We start from the raw sequence: 23,166 nt of genomic DNA on the forward strand, positions 1-23,166 counted from the left end.
ATGGGTGCAGCACACCAACATGGCACATGTATACATATGTAACAAACCTGCACATTGTGCACATGTACCCTAAAACTTAAAGTACAATAATGAAAAAAAAAGATGGATGGATGGATGGATAGACAGACAGATACCATTTTCTTTATCCATTTATCTATTGATGAACACTTATGTTGTTTCCTTATCTTGCCTATTGTGAATAAAGCTGTGATGCTCATCAGAGTGTAGAAATGTCTACAAGGTGTTGATTCCATTAATTTTGGGCATATAATCAGAAAAGGAACCACTGGGTCACAAGAGTTTTAATTTTGACTCTCACCAACACTTGCTATCTCTTGTCTTTTTGATAATAGCCATGCTAACAGATGTGAAACTATATCTCATTGTGGTTTTTATATTTATCTGATGATTACTGATGGTGAGCACCTTTTTGTATACCTGTTGGATATTTTTATGTGTTCAGAAAAATGTCCAGATTTTTGCTCATTTTTTAAACTTTTTTTTTGCTATTGTGTGACTTCCTTATATATTTTGGGAGTTAATCTCTTATCAGATGTATAGTTTGCAAATATTGTCTCCCAAACCATAAGCTGTCTTTTTCTTTTGCTATTTGGAGAACCTTTTTAGTTTGATATAGTCCCACTTATTTATTTTTGTTTTTATTCACTGAGCTTTTGTTGTGAAATCCAAAAACTAATTGCCAAGGGCAATGTCAAGAAGGTTTTCCTCTGTATATTTTCTTCCAGGAATTTTTACAGTTTTAGATCTTATATTGAGGTTTTTAATACATTTTGATTTGATTTTTGTGTAGGATACCATTTAAGGATCCAGTGTCATTCTTTTCCATGTACATACCCAATTTTCCCATTTCCACTTGTTGAATCCTTTCACCATTTTTGCCTTATTGGTGGTCTTGTCAAAATTTAGTTGATTGTATATGCTTGGGTTTATTACTGAGTTCTCTATTCTGTTTCATCAGTCTTTGTGTCTGTTATTTTTTACAAAGGATATTTTAAAGGATACCAATCAACAGCCAGATGAAGGGATATATAGGGCAAGGTTTGGAAAAGTCCTGAGTGTAGGAACTTCTGTGCCCGTGTACTTAGGGGTACACAACCCTTCTGGTACATGGATGTATTCTTGTTCACCATCCTTGAAGCTCTCTAAACCCTGTAGTTCAATACTTTTTATGGCAGCTTCATCACATAGGCATGATTGATTATTAATTTAATCTCTAGCCCCTTTCTCTTCATGAAGGATGGGAAGTGGGGTGAAAATTCCAAGCTTCTAATCATGCTTGGTCTTTCTGTTGATAACAGTTACTTCATTCGAAAAAAAAATAAGATGCTTATATCACCCAGAACACTCCAAGGAACTAGGTGCCCTGTCTCAGGAACTGGGAACAAAGACCAAAATATATATTTCTTATCCTAAATCACGATATCATACCAGGCTTCTATAAAAGGTAGCAAAACCTGCTCTTTTACAGACTTTTTGCAAATCAAGGGAAAAGAGCCAAGCATTTCCCAAGTGTTTTTCAAAAGATTTTGGAAATTTACACATTTATGTGATATCTCCCCATTTTTATAATCAAATAAATCAAATATAAAACACTGTGTGGGCCAACTCTGGGAGAGCCAAACTAAACACCCTGAGGCCAGGTCCAGCTAGCAAGCTGCCAGTTTGCTACCTCTGGCTGAGGATGCAGAATGGGGACTTGCGTGTATCTGCTGTGGCGCCCCCTTGCTGCCACCCTGGCTGCTTTCAATACGCTTTCAATATGCAGGTGGGTGCTGACAGCGCGTGTGCTGATTCCAAAGCTGTAGAAGGGGTCTGAGTAGGGCCACTTTCCTGAAAAGCCCTTTGACTAGGGCAGTCCTTCTCCTTGAACTGTATCCTTATTAAATGTGTTCTGTGCCAGCTCTGAAGGGGACAGGAAAGAATCAGATGGATGGGGAAGGATAGAATTCTCCAGGCAGAAGTAGTGTCAGGCCAATCTCTGTCCCCAGTAGTGGAAGTTTGGGCACTTCCTCAAACTTCCTGAACCTCCCAGCTTAGGTCTCTGTCCCATACAGGAAGGGAAACTTACCTTCCTTCTGATACAAAATAGGGAGCATGCCTACAGTTCGGGGACACAATGTTGTCCCCGAATGTGCAATGTTGTCATGAACAAAAGCACATGCAGGAGGTGGGCATGCCAAGGTTCTTGTACCACCATTAAGACAGAGCCTTTATAGGATCCAGTGCCATCTCCTGAGAAACCCCAAAACTACAATTACACAGCTGGGACCATTCATCACTGTACCCTTGAGAGCAAAAAGAGAATTTGAAATTATAGTTGAAATGGGCAGAAAACTACTACTGTAAAATATTATTTCCAGAAATCCCAAATTGTCATAATTTGGCTTTCAATGTAAAAAGGGAAAAAAACAAAAAATATAACATCCCATGGCTTCAAAATTTCCTGCTACATTCCAGATGCCTCACAATGAAAAGAAAAAAATATATACACTTATATATATGTATATATACACACACACACACACACACACACTCACACCCTTTGGATTTGGATAACAGTGGCCTAGCTGATCTTGGCTTTCCTGACAGTTCATTAGAATACACTTTTCAAAATCCATATTAATATGCTAAATGTAACTTTGTTAGACAGAAAATTCCACAAGCCCACCTGGTCCCAGAGGTAGGTGTCAACGTGATTAAATTTCCCCAGAAAATCTGTGGGCTTATCCAAGGGCACCAGCCAGAACACCTGGGCATTTCTGGCCATTCCTAACCCAACTGAAATCCTAGCTGCATTCTGTGAAACTCTATAGGTAAGTAAAGCTTGCTGAAAAATGAGAGTTTCTTTCTGTGGTTACATTTTGTGTGGGGTTTACAAGGGTATATTCATCTTAACACTTTCCTTAAGTACTGGGCATCTGTTACCTCAAGGTATGTGTACCTGAGCATACGCTTTGTGTGAGGTGCTACGTATTTGTTAGAGCTACAAAAAAGACTAATCCCTGTCTTTAAAGAGCTCACAATCTAAAGAGTCCATGTCTTTAAAGAGCTCCTTTCTGATCCCAAGTATCCCCTTCAGTAAATGTGGGAGCTGGATTAATATTTCTGAACTCACTTTCTGGAATTCTACAATGTAGTTTCAAAGGATTTTATAGCCAGCTTCTAATGGCACCTGCCTCCTTTTTTTCAGGTGAAATATGGAGCACAGAACACATGTTGCAGCCCTGCAGAATAAGCAGAAGAGGAGAGCATAGGTCCCAGCTCAGGGCTTTGGGTTGGCCTCCTGCAGCGAGGATAGAAGGGTTCAACCTTGCCAGATTTATCTGTGATCCATCCACCCCACCATCCTGGAATCATTCTGTGGGCCATCTTGCTCCCCTCACATGTTTTTATCTTGAGAGAATATTTCAAGTCGCTGACAGCCTATTACTTTTAGATTTGCTTTGCTGTTGCTATTTGTGTCACAGTTTCATTGGCCATTTTTGAGCATTACTTTAAGTAGGAAGGTCACTAGTACCTGTGTTGGTGAGTGAAAGAGAAAGGCTAAATACATGGCTAGGAAACAGTAAAGGAAGAGTTGGAAAGATTAGCTATATAGATATCAAGAGCAACTTTGCAGAGAAACACATCACAGTAGTGCTACAAGATACTAGAGAACAAAAATCACTTGTCTTCACTTTGCTTAATTTTATCTGTAATAAAAACGTTATTTTAAATAACTTACACAGCTGAAAAGAATTCTGGGGTCCTTTAAACCACATTTTACACTCAAGAGTACAATAATAGAATTTTCCCACATGTAATATGCCCAAGTTTGGGGAGAGGCGGATCAAGATGAAATAGAAAGCTCCACAGATCATCCCCCACACAAGCACACCAAGTTAAGAACTATCTACACAGAAAAAAAAACACATTCATAAGAACCAAAAATCAGGTGAGCACTCACAGTACCTGGTTTTAACTTCATATCACTGAAAGAGGCACTGAAGAAACAGGAAAACATTCCTGAATCACCAACTCCACTCCCCGACCCCAGCAGTGGTGGTGTGGTGCAGACAGCATCTCTGGGCACTGGGAGAAAGAAGAACACAGCAATTGTGAGGCATTAAACTCAGCTGTGTCCTGTTAGAGCCAAAGGGAAAACCAGATCAAACTCAGCTGAGGACTGCCCACAGAGGGAGCATTTAAACAAGCCTCAGCCAGAGGGAAATTGCCAATTTCAAAGGTCTGAACTTGAGTGTCCACAAGCCTCACCACCTGCGGCCAAAGTGCTCTTGGTCTCTAAGTAAACTTGAAAGGCGGTCTAAGCCATAAAGACTGCAACTCATAGGCTAGTCCTAGGGCTGAACTAGGCTGACAGACCGTGAACTGGGGGGCATGTGACATACTGAGGTACCAGCTGGGGAAGCCAAGGGAGTAATGACATCACTCCGGCCCTAATGCCAGGCTGCACAGCTCATGGCTCCAAAAGAGACCCCTTCCTTCTGCTTGAGGTGAGGAAAAGGAAGAGTGTCTTGCGTCTTTTGGGGTATACACCTAAAAGCAGAATTGCTGAGTGATATAGAAATTCTATGATTAATATTTAGAAGCACTACCAAAGTGTTTTCCAAAGTGGCTGCACCATTTTCCATTCCCACCAGCACTGTATGAGGATTCCAATTTCTCCACAATCTTGTCAACACCTGTATCTCATTTAATTTTTGTTTAATTTTCACACAACCCTGCTAGATACAACTTCTATTATTAGAGACCTTAGTAGTAGGCTGAATACGTTGTCACCTGCCCAAATTTCACAGTGCACTTAGGTATGTTAGAGTCAAGATTCAAAATAGAAGTAAAGCCTGATTTCTGGCACTTGGATTATAGCTCTCTCATACAAAAACTTTAATTTAGAAGATAGGTTTCATCTGAGTGGCCTGGGTTGGATCTTTGTTTACCCTATGCTTTTTGACTTAAGACACCGGAATGGAAGAGACCAAGAGCCTCATGGTGCCTTCTGAGTCGTCCTCACTTTACAACCACATGATCTCCATATCAGTGGTTTTGGTTATTAATGAACTTCCCTCACTTTGTTAACCACATTTAAGTAGTGTAAAGGCACATTTAAAACATGATTTCTGTGAAGAATGAACACCAAACAGTAATGAAAGCCAACCTGTGATGAGTGCATACTATGTGCTCCATATTATGCCGAGTACTTAATGTTTTTTCTCATTTCATTTTCTCAGGTGCCTCATGAGGCAAGCCCTAATATTATTTCCATTTACATGTGAGTAATCTGAACGGAAAAATAGTTCAGAAATGTTTCCAAGCTCATAAATGATAAGGCCAGGACATCTGTTTCCAGATATCACTATTACTACTGCCCCCCAAATTTTTGCCAAGATTTCTGCTCATAATGGTAACTATATAAGTGTGTCAGAATATGGACAAATGTGAATTAACCCAGAAATAAAACAGTAATATTATTAGCTGATGAGATTGTGGATGCTTTCCTTTGTCTTTCATTATTATTTTTTAAATTACCCTTAATGGTGCTATTAAATTCACACACATATACACACTCACACACACATTTGTGATTCTTTGGCCACATGCTTAGAAGTGGTCTCTTTCTTACTGGCTTTTCCTGACCCAAAATTTGCTATCATAGTGCCATACACAGAACATACAGTTTGGTCAAGCATAAAACAATTTGTTTTTTGTTTTGGAGGATGTTTTTGCCCATTGCCTGTAATCCCAGCACTCTGGGAGGCCGAGGCGGGCAGATCACAAGATTAGAAGATCGAGACCATCCTGGCTAACATCGTGAAACCCCATCTCTACGAAAATATAAAAAATTAGCCAGGCCTGGTGGGGCACACCTGTAGTACCAGCTACTTGGGAGGCTGAGGCAGGGGAATCCCTTGAACCTGGGAGGCGGAGGTTGCAGTGAGCCAAGATTGCACCACAGCACTCCAGCCTGGAGACAGATGAAACTCCACCTCAAAAAAACAAAAACAAAAACAAAAAATAGAGACTTTTTTATACTCATTATTTCCCTTTCCTTCTTTAACTTCAGAGGTGTGTAAGACAAACTCCATTACAGATATAGATGTGACTTGTCATCTTTGGACTCACTACATAACTTCTGTGCCTAGAATAGAAATTTGAATGCAGAATCATAGTTTTGCGATTGTTTAGTAAAGGTTATTATGAAATGAGTTCACAGTGGACTGGTTACCAACTTGTCTAAATCCAGGGAAACAGAACACATCCATATGCAACAAGTTACATGAAGCAGGTTTACCACTTACAGTAGGCAGCAATGAACAACAGAAGCCCAGGAGTCATTGGGAGCAGACCCTCCAAGGCTCAGAAAGCTGCCTGGGGTGGATGAAGTCTCAACTGTGTGTGTCCCACTTGCACCACAGATAAGGAACTCTGACAGACAGCAGGCTTAAGATTATATATACCCAGGGGTTACATGACAAGTGGGCTAAAACACTGAAAACATCCTGTTTTGGGGTGAGAAGAGGGGGCTGGATCAGAGCCCAGGCTATCGGGCTCCCCTTTTATCTGATAATGTTGTATTCCCAGCACAGTCTATAGTTATTCTTGAGAAATACACGCAAAAAAAAGAGGGGGCATCGGGGGAGGAACTGGATCAGTCTAAGGCCACCCAAAGAACTGTCCTGCAGTTATATATGTCCATAGTATTTTGAAACTGGGAGGTAATGCTGTTTATTTTCACAGGAAACCAAGCTGGCACTGTATGCTGGCACTGTATGCTCCACGGCACCCATGAAAGAGAGCATGGAACAGGGAATAGAAAACATTGAACAAACTTGGGCTTTAGAATCATCTGTGAAATGGGGATAAGACCACAGAGGATTATTATAAATCAAACAAAATATACAAACTGTTAAGCATGTGGCTGGCAGATGGTTCTTAGAAAATGTTATTTATTACTAGGACTACCACTACCAGTAAGGCACCCTGTGTAATACCTAGAACTTTAAACATGCTTAGCTTCCGTTCTATGCCATCCTAGTAATGACGTCTCTCTCCTCACAGCCAAAGGTGCCTGGATACCTTCTATTTCATTGGTAATTGTTTTACTGTAAATAGTTCCATCATCCACAAGCGGTTTTGCCCTCCTGCTAGCCCTAGAATTTATCTCAATAGGTCTACACGATGAACCCAAGTATCTACCTAGCAAGCTGGTGGCCCTGCTTTTCAGCAAAGAAAAAGCCCTCTCCAATCAGCCCTTGTCTAGGACCCCAGCAGATTCCTACCATTATTTGTTTCCAAGCATTTAGTTGATTCACAACATGCATTAAAGAACCAAATAGATCCCTAGAGTACAAAGACAGCCATTGTCCCTGGCATGCTTCTCCCTGCATCCAGCTGCTCTTTAGGCTCCACAAGTTCCAGAATGCCAAAACATTGCTCCTGACATATCACACCTGCTTCCAGGACATGTCTCACCCCACACCAGCCTGGCTACAGCCATGGGCCCTGTTTCATGATTCTGTACTGCCCAGATGAACTCTTGTTGCTTGACTGGCTTTTATGGATGTAGCAAAGTCCATTTGGTTTTGTTTTAATAACATCCCAATAAAAGAGCTGGGAAATTAGATGCTAGGAATGACATTTAAATCCTCCACTTCCCTTTGCTGCAATAATGGCTTTCTTGATTATAAAGGAGATAAATTTTATTAAATTATATGAAGTTTTTCCATTCGAAAGCAATTAAAAAATGCTTTCAGTTCAGAATTACAAAACTATTTGCTTCAGATTCAAGGTTGACGTTTTTATTGGCAATTTGAGTTATAACATGCTCAGCTCTGTGCCCATTCATTGATCCCTGATACTTCTGCCAACTCTTTATGGCTTTATGTGAAAGTACAGTGTTTAAGCCTCCTCTAAATTCATGAGCTGCCCCTGCTTCTGAAAAAGGCTCTCTCAGTGTCTCAACAACCCACAACCAGGGCTGATGTTTATTTAAAAACATCTGTTCCATCCTTTGTGGTATAACATACCAAAGTAGCCTGACATTTTAAATACTTTCTCTTTACACTTTGTGTCAAATAGCGAGAGAATGTAACTGCTTTTGTGATGAAAAACTGTTCAGGGCAATTTACAAGATGATACAGTAAGTGGACTAAATGGTACCAAAAGTAATCAAAGGAAAACACTGGGATTAGCTCCACTTTTATGGAGATCCTAGCTCCCCAAATATCTTCATGATTATGCTTTGTGTCTTAGTGCTTCCTAATTGATAATGAGAATAGTCCTTTGTTATTTAATTTTTTAGGATAAGAAAGTGAATTATTACTGTTAAAGTTTTTGACAAATAAGGACAAGCAAAAAAAAAAAAAAAAAAAAAACAACACTATCTCTATGTCTCTGATTGCTAGGTCCACCTGGCAGCCAGGGGTGGCCAGGAATTCTTTCAGTGCTACGGTCCACTGATTCTTTTCATCACCATCCTCACTTGCCAGTGTTATATTTAGTGTAGAAGTGGATCAAGAGCATAAGGAAATGCAGCGTTTTTTTTTTTTTAAACTTAAAGTGGATACAAATCACTTAACTACCAGAATATTGCCCAGACTCTGATCAACCTACTTTAACTATAAGATGGCTGTTTCTAGAAAAACAGGTGCTTCTAATATTTGAAAAGAAAGTTTCTATAAATAAACTAAACACATCTTCAACAAGATACACATATAGAAATGTAAAAAACTGTTTTATGTTATAGATTGGGCAAAAGTAAACTTTAGCCTCTATTGATAACAGATTCTAAATATCTTTAATTAGCAGAAAACCATAGGACTGAAGGTACCTGAACATTCTCTTAGACAAGATATCTGAAGCAAAGGAGACATTTAAAGGAGGTGAAAGTCAAAAAGGGTTAAATTTCCTGAGGAGAAATTTGACAGCTACAATACACCCAACATAGAAGAAACCACAGGTCTGTTTCCTAAGTAGGGAGAAGAACAGTTTCTCTGTGTTATTGAAAATTGGTTTCTGCAGTCACTGAACCACAGGATATCAGTGCCAGAGGAAGTCTTAGAACATTGGAGCAGCAAGAGGCACTGTCCTGCCCTGGCCAGGCTTGAGCTCTACCCTTTTCAATTATAGGTTTCAGTAGGAACCTCCTAACACCCCCCGCCCCGCCCGCCATTCATTCCACACACCTGGGATTCTGCTATCCCAGGGGTTATCGATCATGGGTTAGCACAAAAGCTCATAACCATACTCAAATGAATTATCTAAAATCAGCCAAAAATGCAGGGCCTTAGGATATGCAGAAAGTACATGCAACAGGGAAATGTTATTTGTGACCTTTTAATATTGTGGTTCACTTTAGTCTATAAATCTCCTTTTCTGATCGTACCAGCCTACCTTGTGACCACATGGGCCTTTGATTGCCCTCTTTATTAGCTGAGCAAATGGAGTGATGTGTGAGTTTCTGTCACAGTGCTGACTCTGTTACAAAGTGCAAAGGGAACTCCCACCCACCATGGACCAGGAGGCACCCTAATGCCAAAATCCATCTGTTTTATGGAAAGTCAACAGAAATGTTTTATCAAAAAGCACACATATAAATCTCTACTGCTGTCACTTTGTATTGGACCCTTCCACATTATATAACATGTCAAATCATTTGCCATCTTAAAATCAGAAACAAAAGAGAGAACCCAGACTCCTCCCTTGACCCACATCCCCTCTAGCCACCACCAGATTTCTATCCTTCTCTTTATAACACCATTAAGAAGAAATAGTCATAATCCTGATCCCTTCTTCTCTCCTCCCATTTTTTCTTATTCCACTCCAATCAGGCTGTTTCCACTATCAACCAAAACAGCTACTTTCAACTGTCACCAACAAACGCCTTGTTGATGCTTGCTTACTGGCTGCTTTTATTCTCCAGTCTCTTTGTGTCCCTCCTGTCACCTTGCAACTTTTAAATGCTAAAGCATGTGAAAGCTCAGTCTTAAGATCTCATCCCTTTTATTTCTACTCTGTCTTGCTTGGTGCTGCCAACCAGATCCACAGACTTAAACACCATCTACATGCTGTTGACTCTCGAAGTATAATGCCAGTCCAGATGTCATAGAACACTAGTCTCCAACGGTTTTCTTAACATTCTTGTCTGAATTATAATAGAAGTTCCAAACTTAACCTGCTCATTTCCTACAACCAGTTTCTCCTACAGCATTCCCCATCTTAGGAAATAAAAATTCCATTCTTCAAGTTGTGGCAGCTCACTCTCACCCCCGTAAAATTAGAGTCAGCCTTGACTCCTTTCCTTCTTTCATACTTCATGTCCAATCTGTCAGCAAATTACTTTGACTCTACCACTGAAGTATTTCTAAAAACAAAGCACTTTTTGCCACCCTAGTTCAAGCAACCATCATTGCACACCCAGGTTTTTTCCAACACTCCTAACCGAACGTGCTTCCACACTTGATCCCAAATGTATATTTTTCACAAAGTGATCAAAGAGATCCTGTAAATATATATTTAAATTATATCTTTAAATTATTATACAGTCAAATTGACTCCTTTTTTGCTGTTGAGTGTCAATATCTTGATATGCCTATGATCAAAATTCTTTAATGGCTTTCTGATGTCCCTATCCTGGCCCCCAAAACCCTGTGTGAGCTGGACTCCAATTACATCTCTCCACTTCCCAACTTCCTCACCTACCTCCTTTGCTCTGCCCTGGAACACTGTGGGCTTGCTGTTTCTTCAAACCCAAATCACTATCTCACTTTTGCCTCTCCTCTGCCTGCAATGCTTACCTTGTGAATATATGCCTCACTTAACATTTCACTCCCTCCAGGTTATCTACTCAAATGGCATCTTATCAGGAATGTTTCATGTGACTATCCTATCTAAAAAAAGGACCCCAACTCTGTGCCTTGCACTGTACTGTACTTTCTTTCACAACATTTATCACACCCCCTGGCTCACTACTTCTATTACCTATTTATTCATTTGTATATTTATTATCCATCTCTCCTTATCAGTATGCAAATTTAATGAGGGAGAACATTTGTTGTTCACTGTTACATCCCATTGTCTACAACAGTATGATTCATGTAGTAGTACTCAAATACATATTAAACCACTGAATCAATAAATCAATGAATGTTAGGCTTCGAAAGGACCACAGAGAACATCACATTAAATTGAGTTTATCACACATCTCTTACCCCGTTCAATTTGTCACACATTCCTCTAGGCACTAGGGAAGCAATAACATACAGGTCATTTACAGGACACTCTACTTTGCAAAGTTAAAAATTAGGCATGCCTTTTGATATACAAATTTTGGAAGACATTTGAGTAAGGATAATGGAAAATTTCTACATGCTAGAGGAAATCTTAACTACTTACAATTTCCTATGTCCATGCACACATATATAGATACACACATAGGATTCTCTCATAGGAGAAACAGAAGGTATCTGAATGGGCAAGCTGCAATCACATATGACAACAATAAGGAGTAAGGATGGGTTCCAGGAAAGTTTCTATACGCTTACTGGTTAACTCTTCAGGTGAGAAAGGAGATTTGCAGCAAAATAAGCAAAGGTTACTGTATTAGTTCATTCTCACGCTGCTATGAAGAAATACCTGAGACTTAGTAATTTATAAAGAAAATAGGTTTAATTGACTCACAGTTCCATAAAGCTGAGGAGGCCTCAAGAAACTTGCAATCATGGTGGAAAGGGAAGCAAGCACATCCTTCTTCATATGGCAGCAGCCAGGAGAAGTGCAGAGCAAAAAGGGAAAAAGCCCCTTATACAACCATCAGATCTCGTGAGAATTCACTCAGTATCATGAGAACAGCATGTGGGTAACTGCCCCATGATTAAATTACCTCCCACTAGGTCCCTCCCATGACACATGAGGATTATGGGAACTACAATTCAAGATGAGATTTGGGTGGGGACACAGCCAAAGCATATCAGTTACTATACATGGTAGACAATCATTTTCTGGTGTAAGGAAATCTGTGATAAATATTTATTTTAAAGAAACCTATTTTCTTTTAAACACAATGAGTGATTCAGATTATCCTCTGAATGACACTAGATACCACTCCCATTCACAATCCTATAAAAGACTCTACATTCGTGCCAGTGCAAGCTCTAGGAAAACAGGACCAAATTGGACAATGTACGTCTTTATGAGGGCATTAAATCTTATATAACTTCATGTATGAACACATAAACACACCTAATTTCTACTATTTTTCTTTGCATTTTCACAAGAATTCTCTTCTAGATTGCTGCTCTACTCCGAGTACTGATGCTGCAAAATGAGATAATATAAATCATATGTTTTCATCAGTGGCACTAATGAAACTTCCAGATAAAGAGAGGTAAAATGTGACTATCTCAAGATTTCACAAGCAAGAACACCATATTTGAGACCTATTAAAGACATTACCATATTTTTTAAAGTCTTCACCCAAGCTTTTAAATTCCCTTAGTTTTGGTTGCATTAAGTCTAGGACTCAAATTTGGATCTGAAAACTACCTGCCATCTGAATTTGAGCAACACTTTTTAGCTTCTTTTCCTTTCTTCTCGTAACTGGACATTGCCCATCCCTCATAAACCACAAGCTCATTATAAGAATAAAATAAAATAACACTGGTAAACTGGCCAGCATAGTGCTAAGTATATAGTACCTGCTGAATACACATGTGTTCTCTCTTTCCCTTTCTTATATGAAAGCTGCACTGCAATTCAGTATCAACCTCATTAAGTCAGTCTCACTAAAAGTGGAATAGATGATGTGTTACTTGTTCTCTAGTGAAGAAATTAATTGTGTGTGTATGTGTATTTGAGTATTCAATTCTCTAAACTTGATTATGCATCTATACAATCACATTTAGACTTTAGTTTTGTTCTAAAATGTTATGAATTTGTTCCCTCTCACTGGATACCCTTTCAGACTGAATAGTCCCTTCAACACTGGCATACAGAAGAATGGCCAGTTTCATAATCCAAATACTTTTTTTATGATTTGAGAAAGGGACAGAGAAGAAATTTAATTTGGCCTTTAGACAAGGCCATCTACCAATCTACCAGTTCATCCAGCCAGCCTCATCCTGTACCAAGCACTCTTGTTATGAACCCCTGCTCTCAACACCTGACTTCAATCCCACCAGGGACTACCCCTTCCCCATCTTAGTCCTTATCACACCAACTGGGGATCTCCACTCAACTCACTTTACCTTGCAAAGGGAAACACAGAACAGTCCATATATTTTTTCCACTGTTTATTTCCCACAATGTCCCACAGTGAGATTCCAGAAAGGAAAAACTGCTTTGTATGTGATACAGCTTCTGGCCCCAAGAAACACATATGTAAATAAACATACATTTTCATTTCCATCTATCAGTCTCATAAAGAGTATTTAAAATTTCAGGTACCCAGTTTTTCTAATCAGCAATTGATGAGACACTTTGCAAATGTAATAGTATCCTAATGTTAAAAACCATATATAATTCAAATTATTTTCATAAAATTAACTTTATTAAAAAAGGCAAATTGGAAAGAATGGGAAAGAGAATTCTATTTTTAATACTGTTAATTTTCCCTTCTCTTTATACATTTAAGCAATTAAAATTGAAACATTCGATCTCCAAGATACAGATTGGTTTTTAAATAAATGACAGTTTGTTAACTCTGCAAGTCTTTGCACTAAAAAAACTGCAGAACTTTCCTGTAGAAGCTTCAGCCTTAAGGCTGAAACACAGCTGTGGATTTTGGACAAATCCAGACTCTCTTCTAACATATTTCTGGTTAACAGAAAGTAAGAACATCAAATTTTAGCTTGGCAGCTCAGGAAAATGGTGACAAACTAAAGCCATTTATCAGATGGGTTTTGTTGACGTGACAAAAACAACAAAGAAACGTCTATTAAAAAAAATAAAATGCATGAACATCTACTATGTGCTATGCACTGCTAAACAATGTAATGTCTAACTATCAATTATTTTGATCACAGAACAATGCATAAGGATGCTATCATTTGTCATCTTTAAAACATTTCAGGTTTCTGTTGTTGTTGTTGTTTTTTGTTTTTTTTCCCAAGACGGCAGATGGAGGCATTGTTAGCACGCCTCTTCTACTTGGAAAGACACAGTAGTATGTAGAGATTCACAATGTTAGCTTTTTTCCAAGAAGAACCATGGGAATTTAACAGAAAAACTAAGAAGAAACCACAGACCCTTTGAAACAAATGGCAGGCAGTACCCTTCACTGTGAACCAGATAGAAAACTGTGAGTCTTCAGAGTGTGAGAAGGGGAGAGAGCCTCTGTGACACACACTCCCACAGGGGAGCCAGGAAATCCAGGTTAAGTAGAAAGGCCTTAACCCTACCTAGCACTGGAGCTGATTTAGTGAGTAGTAGGGAGTATATAAGAAGGAACAGCATTGGGACATGCTTTGTGTGCACTCCCAGAATCCAGCAGGGATGGAGGGAAGCCATTCTTGATCCTACTAGAGGACCTCTCGGAAGTCTGTCAGCTAACTCAGGCAGCGGTCAATGGTTGAGAGAAGCTTCCAACTGAGATTTGTGATATAGTCTTGAGTGGGGATGCGCTCTGTTGGCCAGAACTGAAGAGCAAGTGGGAAGTGGCTGCAGTCATGCACACAGGAGCTCAATGCCCCTACTTCATGGGCAGACCAGGAGGGGCGTGGCCTGAAAGCCACAGTTTCTGTCTTCGTCTGGAATGCTTATGGCCTGGGATAGTTCTGAGTTCTGAGTACAGGCTGCCTGGAACCCAGCTATCTGCTGCTAGCAGAACACTATGGGTGTGAGACCTGCCTTGACAAGTGTGTAGGAGCTGAATGGGGCATACTTCCACCTGCTACACACCACTCCCTATAAGGATTATTTTGTGTATCTGAGGCAGCTGTATTTCTCTCTAGAACATTACCCCAGCAGCCAGAGACCTGCCATGTTAACACCACTGGGGCTGCAGCTTGCACACATATGTGGGGAGCCAGAGTATGACTTGCCTGACCCAGCTCCCACCTGGCTTTGCCCCTCCAGCAGCCCTAGCAGCATAATACAATGGACAGGGATGTTTGGGAGCTCCATGACCATCCCCTCCACCCTCACCGCATTGCCCGAGACAGCAGAGTACCTCCCCTGGGTAACATAAAGCAAGCATAAATTCCACAGCTACCACTGCAGATAGTGCTCCTTTGCAGGTTCCACCTCCTTGCTGGAAGCCACCCAGCAGAGCCCATTACAGCATCTTCAGGCACAATAGCATAGCACTTAGGAAGAAAAAAAATTTTGCATGACCTCAGGTATTGCCATTGCCTGCATCACCCTGCCTAACCAGGAGGTCTTGAGTTTGTCCATGAACCTAGTTCATTACTACTACTGCTGGAATTTGAGAAAGCCAACACATTAAGGCTACTGGTAATAAAGAAAATCTCAGAATCTCAGAGTATACGTCATTCCTCACCCTCCCCCAATGAGAGGTGGTGCTTGTACCTGCTACTGGGAGACTAGAAGACAGGTCACCTCATCGAGTCCCTTGCAGACATTCCCCAGCACCAGCCTAAATATGGCAGCCCCAGTGGGCAGCGAGACCCAGAATAGCAGCAGGATCCACAGTAGTCTGGCCTCAGGGACTGCTACTCCTAGAAAAAGGGGGAATGCATCACATTAAGGGAGCACTACATGGAACTGAAGAAACCAGGCTGTAGGTCTTCAGTCTCTGACCTTTCCTCTTGTGGGATGTTTCTTTCAGCCGAAGCAAAGGTGCAGTGCTGGACTCAATGGGGCAAGTCTGCAATTCTACCCCAACAGTCAGGCAGCCTCAGTGTTCATGAAGGGTCTTAGAGAAGGAAACTTCTACCCCTCACCCACCACTGCAGACAGAGTTGGGGCTTCTCCCACAGGAGTTCAGCATGTATGCATCTGTAGATAGCCTTTCTAGAACACTTCAGGGTGACTGTATTTCCACAGGAGGAGTGTCCTCCAGGTTCAAGGTCACACAATCCCTATCTATGTGGAACATCAGCATTTCTGTAGATGAAAAGAGGTGCCTGTCTGACTGAATCACTGGAACACCAGTTCAGGAGTGTGACTGGTGATTGCTTTCTTGCTGGTCTGGAAGGACAGCTGTGGTGGCTCCCTCACTTCCCCCTAAAAAGAACAGTGCACTTCACTGAGAGCTTCCCCAACTGCCTCCGTCAAGGCTGAGACCTCTGCCCACTTCTGCCCATCATTGGGGTATTGCATTTACCCATCTGTTTTGCCCACCTGTGGGCAACTCCTACGGGCCTAAATTTTGAACTGTTCAACCCAGCAAGTAAGATACTGGGGAAAAAAAAAAAAGTTTAAAATGCACTCCACTGGGGAAGAAGATAAGCTTTATTAGACCTCTGCCATTCCAGCCGCACAGGAGACAGTGAACCTGCTCACATATCCAGTACATACCTACTATAACCAGCATCTGAGAAAGCCATCATACAAAGATTCTCTATATCCAAGAACTCATACAGAGTTTCTGCCAATAAAAACACTCAGAGCCAACCTTAGGTGACAACAAACTATAAACATTAAAGTCGCATTCTCAAGTAGAAAAAAAATTTTTAAACCCAGTTGAATAAAAAACAAATTCAATTATAATTAGAAGAAATAGTCTACCCAAATGAGAAGAAACCAGAAAAACAATTCTGGCAATATGAAAAAAATAAAGATCTATTACACCCCCAAAAGATCACACTAGCTTTCCAGCAGTGGACCCAAGCCAAGATGAAAACTTTGAAACACTAGATAAATAATTCAAAAGGCTGATTATTACATTATTCAAGGAGATGTAAGACAAAGGTGAAAAACAACATTAAAAAGTTTGTTAAAAATTTGGGATATGAATGAAAAATTTTCTAAACAGATGACATTTAAAAAACTCAATCAAAATTTCTGGAAATCAAAGACACATTTAGAGAAATTAAAAAAATGCGGGAGGCCGAGATGGGTGGATCACAAGGTCAGGAGATCGAGACCATCCTGGATAACACAGTGAAACCCCATCTCTACTAAAAATACAAAAAAATTAGCCGGGCGTGGTGGCAGGCGCCTGTAGTCCCAGCTACTCAAGAGGCTGAGGCAGGAGAATGGCGTGAACCCAGGAGGCGGAGCTTGCAGTGAGCTGAGATCATGCCACTGCACTCCAGCCTGGGCAACAGAGCGAGACACCGTCTCAAAAAAAAAAAAATGCAGTGGAAAATTTAAACAATGGACTAAACCAAGTAGAAGAAAGAATTTCAGAACTCAAAGGCAAGGCTTTTGAATTAACTCAATCAGGCAAAAATAATGAAAAAATAACTAAAATAAATTAACAAAGGTATCCAACTAATATGGGATTATGTTAAACTGCCAAACCTAAGAATTATAGTCGATCCTGAGAGAGAAGAAAAACCAAAATGTTTGGACAACCTATTTAAGTGAATAATTGAGGAAAACTTCCCTGGTCTTGATAGAGATTCAGACATCAAAACACAAGAAGCTCAAATAACTTGTGGGAGACTCATTGCAAAAAGGACATCACCAAGGCATATAGTCATCAGGCTATCTAAAATCAATCTGGAGGGAAGAACTCTAAGAGCAATGGGATAAAAGCATCAGACAACCTGCAAAGGAAAAACCTAACAGCAGACTAACAGCAGATTTCTCAGCAGAAACCTTCCAAGCCATAAGGGATTTGGATCACATCTTTAGTCTCCTTAAACAGAATAACTGTCAGTCAAGAATTTTGTCTCCAGAAAAACTAAGTTTCATAAATTAAGGAGAAAAATGTCTTTCCCAGATTAGCAAATACTGAAGGAATTTGTCAATACTTGACCAGTCCTACAAGAAATGCTAAAAGGACTTCTAAATCTTGAAACAAAAGGTTGACATACACCAGAAGAGAAATTCCTGAAAGCATAAAATTCAGAGGGCTTATAAAACAATAACACAATGATGAAAACAAAGTCACTAGGTAACAATTGACATAATGACTGGAACAGTATCTCACATCTCAATATTAACATTGAATGTTAAATGCTCCACTTAAAAGATACAGATTGGCAGAATGGATTTAAAAAACCACAAATCAAATATCTACTGTCTTCAGGAAACACACTTGATACATAAGGATTCTTATAGACTTCAGGTAAAGGGGTAGAAAAAGATATTTCACAGAAATGGAAACCAAAAGCAAGCAATAATAGCTACTTTTATATCAGATAAAACACATTTTAAAGCATCAACAGTAAAACAAAACAAAGAAGATCATTTTATAATGATAAAAAGATCAATTTAACAAGAAGTTATAACAATCCTAAATATACATGCACCTAACTCCAGAGCTCCCAGATTTATAAAGCAATTACCACCAGACCTAGGAAAAGAAATAGGCAGCAACACAATAATAGTGGGAGACATCAACACTATACTGACAGTATTAGACAGATCATTGAGGCAGAAAGACAACAAACATTGGACTTATACTGCATTCTGGAACAAATAAATTTTAACAAATCAAAATCATATCACATATCTTCTCAGACCACAGTGGAATAAAACTAGAAATAAATTTGAAAAGGAACCCTGAAAACTGTACAAATACATGGAAATTGAATGATATGTTTCTGAATGATTTCTTGGTTAACAATGAAATTAATAACATGAATGATAACAGTGATGAAAGTTATAAAAACCTCTGGGATACAGCAAAAGTGCTGCTAAAAGGAAAGTTTATAGCACTAAATGACTACATTAAAAAAGTCTGAAAGATTACAAGTTGACAACCTAACTTCACACCTCAAGGAATTAGAGGAATAAGAACAAACCAAACCCAAAGGTAGCAAAAGAAAAGAAATAACGAAGATCAGAGCAGAACCAAAGGAAATTGAAATCAAAAAACAAAACAAAACAAAACAAAAAATCAATGAAATAAAAAGGTGGTTATCTGAAAAGATAAACAACATTATCTATGTTCACCAGGAAATGAAGACAGAAGATTCAAATAAGCCCAATTAAAAATTAAAATGGAGACATTATAACTGATGCCACAGAAATACAAAAGAGGATTTGAGACTACTATAAATACCACAGCTCTCTGCACACTAACTAGAAAATCCAGAGGAAATGGATAACCCTGGGAAACATACATCCCCCTTAACTTGAATCAGAAATAAATAGAAACACTTAACAGACCATAACAAGCAGTGAGATTGACTCAGGAATTTTTTAAAAATTTTAAAAATCTGACAAAAAAAAGCCCAGAGCCAGATGGATTCACAAATTCTTCCAGACAAAGAAGAATTGGTACTAATTCTACTAAAACTATTCCAAAAGATGGAGGAGGGAATCCTTCCTAACTCATTCTATGAAGCCAGTATCACCATGATACAAAAGCCAGAAAAGAACATAACAAAAAAAGAAAATTACACACCAGTATCTCTTATGAATATATACACAAAATTTCTCAACAGCACATCAAAAAAATTGACCATTATAAACTGGGTTTTATTCCATGGATGATTCAACATATGCAGGTCAATAAATGTGATTCATCACATAAAAAGAATTTTTTTTATTATACTTTAAGCTTTAGGGTACATGTGCACAACTTGCAGGTTAGTTACATATGTATACATGTGCCATGTTGGTGTGCTGCACCCACCAACTCGTCATTTAACATTAGGTATATCTCCTAAAGCCATCCCTCCCCACTCCCCCCACCCCACAACAGGCCCTGGTGTGTGATGTTCCCCTTCCTGTGTCCATGTGTTCTCATTGTTCAGTTCCCACCTATGAGTGAGAACATGCGGTGTTTGGTTTTTTTGTCCTTGCGATAGTTTTGGGTATATACCCAAAGGATTATAAATCATGCTGCTATAAAGACACATGCACACATATGTTTATTGCGGCACCATTCACAATAGCAAAGACTTGGAACCAAGCCAAATGTCCAACAATGATAGACTGGATTAAGAAAATTTGGCACATATACACCATGGAATATTATGCAGCCATAAAAAATGATGAGTTCATGTCCTTTGTAGGGACATGGATGAAGCTGGAAACCATCATTCTCAGCAAACATAAAAAGAATTTAAAACAAAAAACATATGATCATCTCAATAGACAAAGAAAAGTCTTTGATAAAATCTGGCATTCCTCTATGATACAAACTCTCAACAAACTGGGCATAGAAGAAACATACCTAAAAATAGTAAAAGCCATACATGACAAACCCACAGCCAACATCATGCTGAATGGAGAAAAGTTGAAAGCATTCTCCCTGAGAACTGGAAGAAGACAAGGATCCCCACTTTCACCACTTCTTTTCAACATAGTACTGGATGTCCTAGCCAGAACAATCAGGCAAGAAAAACAAAATAAATGGCATCCAAATTGGAAAAGAAAAAGTCAAACTATTGCTGTCTGCCAATGATAAAATCTTATACCTAGAAAACCCTCAAGACTCCTCCAAAAGAGTCCTAGATCTGATTAATGAATCCAGCAAAGCCTCAGATAACAAAACCAATATACACAAGTCAGTAGCACTGCTATACACCAACAATGCCCAAGCTAAGCATCAAATTAAAAACTAAGTCCCTTTTATAATAGCTAAAAAAAATACTAGGAATATACTTATCCAAAGAAATCAAAGCTCTCTACCAAAAAAAACTATAAAACACTGCTGAGAGAAGTCATAAATGACACAAACAAATAGAAATACATTCCATGTTTATGAGTTGGAAGAATAAATTTCGTAAGAATGACTATACTGCCCAGAGCAATCTACAGATTCAATGCAATTCCTATGAAAATACCAACATCATTTTTTATACTGCCCAAAGCAATTTACAGATTCAATGCAATTCCTATGAAAATACCAACATCATTAACAATTAAGATTGTTATTTCTAATTTCTAAAAAGAAAAAATAATATGTTTTGGTTTATAGGGAACCAAAAAAGAGCCCAAATAGCCAAAGCAATACTAAGCCAAAAGAATAAATCTGGAGGCATCATATTACCCAACTTCACATTATACTACAAGGCTATAATTACCCAAACAGCATGGTACTGGTATAAAAGTAGACACATAGATCAATGGAACAGAATAGAGAATCTAGAAATAAATCCAAATACTTACAACCAATTGATCTTTGACAAAGCATACAAAAACATCAATTGGAGAAAGGACATCCTATTCAATTAATGGTTCTGGGAAGTTTGGATAGCTACATGTAGAAGAATGAAACTGCATCTCTATCTCTCACCATACACAAAAGTTAACTCAAGATGGATTCAAATCTAAGACCTTAAACCACATAAATTCTGGAATGAAACCTAAGTAAAACTTCTGGACATTGGCTTAAGCAGAGAATTTATGACTAAGATCCCAAAAGCAAATGATAACAAAAACAAAAATAAATAAGTGAGACCTTATTAAGCTAAAAAGCTGCACAGTGAAAGAAATAATCTTTTGAATAAACAGACAACCTGGGCCAGGCATGGTGGCTCACGCCTGTAATCACAGCACTTTGGGAGGCTGAGGCAGGTGGATCACGAGGTCAGGAGATGGAGATCATCCTGGCTAACACGGTGAAACTCCATCTCTACTAAAAATACAAAAAATTAGCTGAGCTGGTGGCACACACCTGTAGTCCCAGCTACTGAAGAGGCTGAGGCAAGACAATCGCTTGAACCCAGGAGGCGGAGGTTGCAGTAAGCCGAGATCACGCCACTGCACTCCAGCCTGGGTGATCCAGACAGAGCGAGACACTGACTCAAAAACAAACAAACAAACAAACAAACAAAAAAACAGACAACCTACAGAATGGGAGAAAATACTTGGAAATTATGCTACTGACAAAGGACTAATATCCAGAATCTACAAGGAACTCAAGCACGTCAGCAAGAAAACAAATAATCCCATTAAAAAGTGAGCAAAAGACGTGAATAGATATACAATGGCCAATAAACATTTTTAAAAATGCTCAACATCACTAATCATCAAGGAAATGCAAATTAAAACAACAATGATATATCACCTTACCCTAGCCAGAATGACCATTATTAAAAAGTCAAAAACAATAGATGTTGGTGTGGATGTGGTGAAAAAGGAATGTTTATACGCTGTTGGTGAGAATGTAAATTAGCACAACTCCTATGGAAAACAGTATGGAAATTTCTCAAAAAAACGAAAAGCAAATCTAACATTTCATCCAGCAATCACACTACTGGGTAGTTACCCCAAAGAAAAGAAGTCACTAAATAAAAAAGACAGCTACACGCACATGTTTATCATAGCATAATTCACAATTGCAAAGATATAGGATCAACCGAAATGCTCATTAACCAATGAGTGGATAAAGAAAATGTAGTATTCCATACGATGGAATACTACCTAGCCATAAAAATGTAGTATTCCATACCAATTCCATACCATGGAATACTACCTAGCCTTAAAAAGAATGAAATAATGTATCTTGCAGCAACTTAAATGGAACTGGAGACCGTTATTCTAAGAGAAGTAACTCAAAAATCAAAAACCAAATACTGCACGTTCTCCCTCATAAGTGGGCACTAAGCTATGGGTACATAAAGGCATACAGAGTGGTATAATGCACACTGGAGACTCAGAAGGGAGGAGGGTGGATGGGGAGTAAGGGATGAAAAACGACCTGTTTGGTATAGTGTACACTATTTGGATGATGTGTACACTAAAACCTTAGACTTTGCCACTATACAATTCATCCAGGTAACAAAAAACCACTTGTAAAGCTATTGAAAAAAAACATTTTTAAAAAACCACTTTTGAGTTTACAAAGGACTTGCATAACCTACTAGTTCATTTCAAAGACTCTGTAGTACCTATTATGAAATACTTCTTGATTATGTTGATTCAAAAGACAAAAGATACTCCCAGATGTGCCTTACGCCGAGGTTCCCAATGGTCCTTTTAAAGCTCTGAAGTGTCTTAGGAGGAAGATAACATGCAATGTGTAAAAACATGATCAGAACAAAACAGTTGTTCTTTATAATAGTTGTATCTGAAAATGACAAGAAAGAGTTAAGTGAAAGCCAGTAAAACCAAATCACTGAT

General features: G+C 39.0%; 1 long non-coding RNA gene across 1 annotated transcript in view; it reads right to left on the bottom strand.

Annotated features, from left to right (window-relative positions):
* Window positions 1–267: 267 nt before the first annotated feature.
* The window catches only part of LOC117979087 (uncharacterized), a 132,090-nt gene continuing 109,191 nt past the window's right edge, over window positions 268–23,166 (bottom strand). Inside the window, exon 4 of the long non-coding RNA XR_004669729.3 lies at window positions 268–4,092. This is a non-coding gene — a long non-coding RNA (uncharacterized LOC117979087). The remainder of the gene's footprint in view (window positions 4,093–23,166) is intronic.

This window comes from Pan paniscus, chromosome 12 (genome assembly GCF_029289425.2).
Source record: "Pan paniscus chromosome 12, NHGRI_mPanPan1-v2.0_pri, whole genome shotgun sequence".
In the NCBI taxonomy this organism is placed as follows: Eukaryota; Metazoa; Chordata; class Mammalia; order Primates; family Hominidae; genus Pan; species Pan paniscus.